Raw genomic sequence first — 7171 nt, forward strand, 5'->3', positions numbered from 1 at the left:
GCAGATCGATCCATGCTTATCACCCTGTACAAAGCTTAAGTCCAAGTGGATCAAGGACCTCCCCATCAAACCAGATACACTCAAACTAATAGAAGAAAAACTGGGGAAGCATCTGGAACACATGGGCACTGGAAAAAATTTCCTGAACAAAACACCAATGGCTTATCCTCTAAGATCAAGAATCGACAAATGGGATCTCATAAAACTGCAAAGCTTCTGTAAGGCAAAGGACACTGTGGTTAGGACAAAACGGCAACCAACAGATTGGGAAAAGATCTTTACCAATCCTACAACAGATAGAGGCCTTATATCCATAATATACAAAGAACTCAAGAAGTTAGACTGCAGGGAGACAAATAACCATACTAAAAACTGGGGTTCAGAGCTAAACAAAGAATTCACAGCTGAGGAATGCCGAATGGCTGAGAAACACCTGAAGAAATGTTCAACATCTTTAGTCATAAGGGAAATGCAAATCAAAACAACCCTGAGATTTCACCTCACACCAGTGAGAATGGCTAAGATCAAAAACTCAGGTGACAGCAGATGCTGGCGAGAATGTGGAGAAAGAGGAACACTCCTCCATTGTTGGTGGGATTGCAGACTGGTACAACCATTCTGGAAATCAGTCTGGAGGTTCCTCAGAAAATTGGACATTGAACTGCCTGAGGATCCAGCTATACCTCTCTTGGGCATATACCCAAAAGATTCCTCAACATACAAAAGAGACACGTGCTCCACTATGTTCATCGCAGCCTTATTTATAATAGCCAGAAACTGGAAAGAACCCAGATGCCCTTCAACAGAGGAATGGATTCAGAAAATGTGGTACATCTACACAATGGAATATTACTCAGCTATCAAAAACAATGACTTTATGAAATTCGTAGGCAAATGGTTGGAACTGGAAAATATCATCCTGAGTGAGGTAACCCAATCACAGAAAAACACGCATGGTATGCACTCATTGATAAGTGGCTATTAGTCCAAATGCTTGAATTACCCTAGATGACTAGAACAAATGAAACTCAAGACGGATGATCAAAATGTGAATGCTTCACTCCTTCTTTAAAAGGGGAACAAGAATACCCTTGGCAGGGAACAGGGAGGCAAAGTTTAGAACAGAGGCAGAAGGAACACCCGTTCAGAGCCTGCCCCACATGTGGCCCATACATATACAGCCACCCAATTAGACAAGATGGATGAAGCAAAGAAGTGCAGGCCGACAGGAACCGGATGTAGATCTGTCCTGAGAGACACACCCGGAATACAGCAAATACATAGGTGAATGCCAGCAGCAAACCACTGAACTGAGAACGGGATTCCTATTGAAGGAATCAGAGAAAGGACGGAAGAGTTTGAAGGGGCTTGAGACCCCATATGAACAACAATGCCAACCAACCAGAGCTTCCAGGGACTAAGCCACTACCCAAAGACTATACATGGACTGACCCTGGGCTCCAACTGCATAGGTAGCAATGAATAGCCTAGTAAGAGCACCAGTGGAAGGGGAAGCCCTTGGTCCTGCCAAGACTGAACACCTAGTGAACATGATTGTTGGGGGGAGGGTGGTAATGGGGGGAGGATGGGGAGGGGAAGCCCAGATAGAAGGGGAGGGGGAGGGGTTAGGGGAATGTTGGCCTGGAAACTGGGAAGGGGAATAACAATCGAAATGTAAATAAAAAATACTCAAGTTAATAAAGATAAAAAAAATCTAACGATACTAGCAAAAGATACAAAAATATTAAAGTCTCAATGAAATAAAAAGCCCTCCCCCCAAAAAAAGAGAGATGGAGCCACTCACCTTTCTCAAAAATTTTAACCCAGAATTGCTCCTGTCTGAAGGAAATACAGGGACAAAGAGTGGAGCAGAGACTAAAGGAAAGGCCATCCAGAGACTGCCCCACCTGGTGATCCATCCCATATGCAGCCACTAAGCCCAGACTTGCTAATGACAAGAAGTGTTTGCTCACAGGAGCCTGATATGGGTGTCTCCTGAGGGGCTCTGCCAGAGCCTTACTAATAACAGATGAGGATGCTCCCAGCTAACCATCAGACTGAGCACGAGAACCACAATGGAGAAGTTACTGGAAAGACTGAAGGAGCTGAAGGGGTTTGCAACCTCATAGGTAGAACAACAATATCAACCAACCAGAGCCCCTAGAGCTCCCAGGGACTAAACCACCATTCAAAGACTACACATGCAGGGACCCATGGCTCCAGCTGCATTTGTAACAGAGAACGGCCTTACTGGACATCACTGAGAGGGGACCTTTGGTCCTGTGAAGGCTCAAGGGTACTGATGCTGGAGTGGGTGGAAGATTGGGGGAGCACCCTCATAGAGGCAGGGGAATGGGGTAGGAGATAGGCAATTTGTGGAGGGGAAACTGGGAAGGGGGTATAACACTTGTAATGTCAATAAATGAAATAACCAATAAAAAATCAAAAGAAAAAATAAGGTGGGAAATTGGCAAGATGACTCAGTAAACAAAAGTGCTTGCCGCTTCTCCACACATCTCTTGAAGGCAGAGTTCTTTTCTACATTTCCTATTACTCTGTAAGTCACACTCAGGATCTGAACCATGCCGGTCAGATGCTCTGCCACTGAGCAACACTACGTCATCTCCAGACCATCCTACTGGTTTGGAGTCCTCTGTCAGAACAGTGTGTAGACTCGATTCCTGGCTTCTGGCTGGCGGCATCTCTAGACTGAAGGGAGGACTTTTCCCTTCATTGACTTGATCCATGTTGGGAAGGGGGAGGAATGCCACAGACCACCCAGGGGAGTGTGTCAGCAGAGGAACCAAGGCTTGGAGTTCAGGTAGAGAAGGGATTCGGTGTGACAGACAGACACAAACTCGAGGTGTGTGCTGCCGCAAAAAGCTTTACTTCTTGGCATAGATTTAAGCAGTTAGAACAGGTACATCATAATTGGCAATCATCCAGCTCTTATTCATCACCCAACCAAATGTCCCTTGCAAGGAGGAAAGCAGAACGTACAGTCTAGGAAACAATTCTCAACTGCAAACAACAGTTTAAAAAACTGCAGTTATACTGCCAGATTTGTGGGCACCAGGTATGTATTCATCATTTATCTTTGTCATAATAAAGTTTAAACTCTATATTTATGGCCCCTCAGATTAGTAAGGAAACTTTTGTAACCATAGTTAACTCTTGATAAGTTTGTTCACCTTGTTGGAACTTGTCTATGATCTTTCTAAAAGAATCGTTACTGTTTTGAATCATGCTAAACAAAACTTTTCCAAAAAGGGGGAAAGGCTTTTCTGGAACAGTCATGTTGTTAGTAACTGCAATTAATTTCTCTCCTATTTACTGGGAGCTAATGGATACAGCAATTGAATTTATCGCAGCCATTGAGTTTATCAGGATCCTGATGGTGTGAAACGTTTCCATCTCTGAACTTTCAGTTCCTGAGACTTCTAAAGGTACGTGACCATCTTCCCACACTGTTATATTCTTAAAATCAGATATTGCTGACAGGTTTAAAATTGCTAAAATCACCAAGGCTAAAACACAGAAGGCACCTCCACCGCAACATAGACCCTAGTCATCATCTATTTGTAGGGAGACTGCCAGGACCTCCAGGAGGCCAAGTTTCATTGGTGGGTGCTAGGAGGTCACAGTGGTCTGTGGTCTGCATTCCTGTGTTGTGAACGTTTAACCATAGGACGAGATAGAGCTGCTCAGCTCAGATGGCCCATTCTGAGATGAGATAGTTCCCCATTCCTGTGGTTATCCCCAGGCTGTTCTTTGGGAGGAGGTTTTATAACCTCATTTCTAGATTTTATGGTCTGTTCTTAGCCTTTTCAACATCAGGCCTGGTTCCTAAATGGAGACAAATTGGTTTGATGTCATCCTTTCAGTCAGGTGTGAGGTGAATATAAGTGGGGCCAGCGGAGCCACTCCCTGTTACTTCCCCTCCTCTCTCCTTCTAGATAGATTTAGCTTACTAGACACACCAGTTATTACAACACCGATAAAGAAATGTTCTGTTACAGACACAGTATGCTTTTAAGACATCCCCTACTAGATTTAAATACAAATGCACTTGCTGGATATAGCAAATAAAAACCAGACTAGTTTCATTGATTCCATTGAAGGCTGCTACTTTTTTTTCTCTACCAGCTGGTCTGGCTTCAGGGGGAGCACAGGATAGGGAAGAGAACTTGGGCTATTCATGAAGACAGGTAGTCATGGCACCTGAGTTGAAACTATGGAATCATAAATTATGAGCATTAGAAGGGATTTGGACTTATCTGGTAATCTTTTCCTTGACTCAGAGAGATAAGAAAAGTTCCCCAGGGGCACCAATAGGTTAAGGTACATGCCAGCGGCCACCTCACTGAAGACCCAAGGGACTGTGCTTCAGAAAACTTAGCCTGAGGCAGATGTCCCAGATTATTCCTTCGTGGGTCTTCCAGTTCTTGGAATAAAGTATAGCTAGCCTGGTCAGTTGTCCTAAGATATTTGATGTCACAAGAAGACATTCATTGGTGCCCCGAGAGGAAGGAAATACCTTTGTGAATGGTGTAGACCATTCTATTCTACACTAGTAAATCCTCAGAAAGCTCAAGCTACAATGTAGGCTGTAAGGCTGGATCCTACCAACATGGTGTTAACAAAAGCAATCACAAAAGAATGTGTAGGACCTGACCTATGCATATAAACCTGAGAGAGAGAGATAGAGAGAGAGGGAGACAGACAGAGAGAGAGAGAGAGAGAGAGAGAGAGAGAGAGAGAGAGAGAGAGAGAGAGAGAGAACACAACTGTTCAAAGTCAAGGCAGTAGCTGTCAGACTAGGAAGGGGAAGGGGCACTAAGCGGATGGTTCTGGGTGCAGTCCTGGGATCTGCACACAGCTTATAAAGATGCACCAATCTACATACTTATGATGTATTCTTCTGTGTTTATTTTTGATGCAAAATTTTATAAAGGAAGAGAGACCTAAGTAGTAGTCATGGGTCCATTGTAAGTTGTGGGGGGAAGAACATTTAGAAGCATAGCCGCTATTATCTCTACTTTTGGAGACCCCCATCGCTACAGCCATGTTTAGAAGCATGAGGCCAGCTTCATGGGGAACTACTAAACAAGGATATAATGACTTGTTTTAATATTTGTTTGGTGGCACTTTGAGGTAAAAAACAAATCCTTCCTGTGGCTGGTGGAGAGAAAAACATTCTCATTGATCTTACTGCCCTCCAAATGCTTGGCTTTGTCACCAGTGTTTACAGTTACACTGATTCTTTTGCAGATTTTACAGTGGTCTGCAAAGGGGGAACATAAAAGAGAAGGAGAAACAGTGTGAAGAAAACCCAGGTTAGCATCTCTCCAGAGAATTCTTCTGTGCCCATTTCATTCTGGGGAAAATGTACCTAACTGGTGTATGAAGTGGAAATTTCTTTTCCTTTGGAAAATCAGTTGTGTCATTTGGTGTTTTTCTGGCAAGTTGTCATATGAGAGGATATTTTACTGAGGCAGACATGTGGGATGATGTTGTTGAGCGCAGACACATGGTACTTTCTGGAATCAGCCTGGGAAAAGGACACGTGATGTTTTGCTAGTGGGGATGCTTGAAAGAACGTGTGATGTTTGGAAAGGGTTTAAATATAACCCAACAGACAGTGGATGAGGCTGTGTAGTGTTGGTCCACCTTGCCACTCTTTGCTGGTCATCGTCTGTCATAACTTCATAGAGAGAAATGCACCAAAGAACTTCTGGCTGTGTTCCAGTGGCTTCTTGCCACTTTTGTGGACACGGGTTGATTGACAAAGCCTCGCAGTTTCTTCTGGACCAAATTACCATTGCTGATTCTTGAATGGTGTCTGCAAGTGGATGAAGCTACTGCTGCTGATTTGGGTGAACTGACCTGTTGGTATCCTGACAATGCAGATAGGATTCACTCCATAGAACTATTCTAAACATGTCCACATCCTCCTTTACCCTATTAACCTTCCTTTCCACTACCTCTGGAGGGTGGTGGGCTAGAAGGGAGGTTCAAGCATATAATTACATGTATTAAAGTAGGTTTTAGAAAATATAGACCTACAGGTATAGTCTTAGTGACAACTGTCTGAAAAATTTTAAGACCTGATTCAACTCATGCTTTGATTGAGGTCTTTTCTTATTTCAAAGCCATTTTCTCAGAAACCATGGCACTAAATTATCAAACTTTTTCTTTTTGGCAGTCTCCAGTCTGTGAGAGCTAGAGAATGCATACCTGTGGTTTAAGTGACTGGCACATTAGAACGTTGCTTCTCCCAGCTCCTCCAGGACAGGCTCAGCTCCCACCAGAGAGCCTGGCCTGTGGTGCATAACAATGGCGTATGCCAATGATCAGGTGACTTCCACAAAGTAGCATGATAGGTTTTAGCTAAGATACATATCACAGTCAACATTTAGTGAGCCCTGCTAAGGTGCTGGGTGCTGCTTTCTTTCTTTTTTAATGTATATGTATATTTACACATATATATTCATACACATACATTTATATACATTTAAATAACATGTTTTATTTACATATATACATATAATGCATCTGACTTGGAAGGAAATGAGGCTTATTTAGTTCGCAGGTTTGGAGAGTTTAAGTCCAAGATTGGGTAAGGACAGACTGTTGGGTTAGCCATTGGTGAGTGTGGAAGATAACAACAGCCCATTAGGAGGTGTGTGTGTGTGTGTGTGTGTGTGTGTGTGTGTGTGTGTGTGTCTGTGTGTCTGTGTGTCTGTGTGTCTGTGTGTCTGTGTGCCTGTGTATACACATGTCATGTGTAAAAGCTTATAGTTCCAGAGAAAGAGAGAGAAATAGTGAAAGACATACACAGAGAGAGAACTTCCCATCTCACCATGCCCCACCTCTACTCTTCTCTACCTGTAAATGTATATCTTAATATAAATTATGGTTCTATTAAGTATTCCTTCTTAGCTCCAGAGTAGAACCATTTTCTTCTTTATTTCTAAAATAAAATATTATACTCATTAATTTATAATTGATTATCCTATAATTCCTACCATACTCTTTCCTCTTGAAAACATTATCATCTTCAAAATGTCTATGGGTTAACCTTTGCAGGAGTAGCAGACAAATAGAAGTGATTAGAATGTGTTCCAAGACCTGAGAACACCCTCAAGGACTCTGAGCCTTCCTTAAGACC

This window comes from Rattus norvegicus, chromosome 9 (assembly GCF_021556685.1).
Source record: "Rattus norvegicus strain SHRSP/BbbUtx chromosome 9, alternate assembly SHRSP_T2T, whole genome shotgun sequence".
Classification (NCBI taxonomy): Eukaryota; Metazoa; Chordata; class Mammalia; order Rodentia; family Muridae; genus Rattus; species Rattus norvegicus.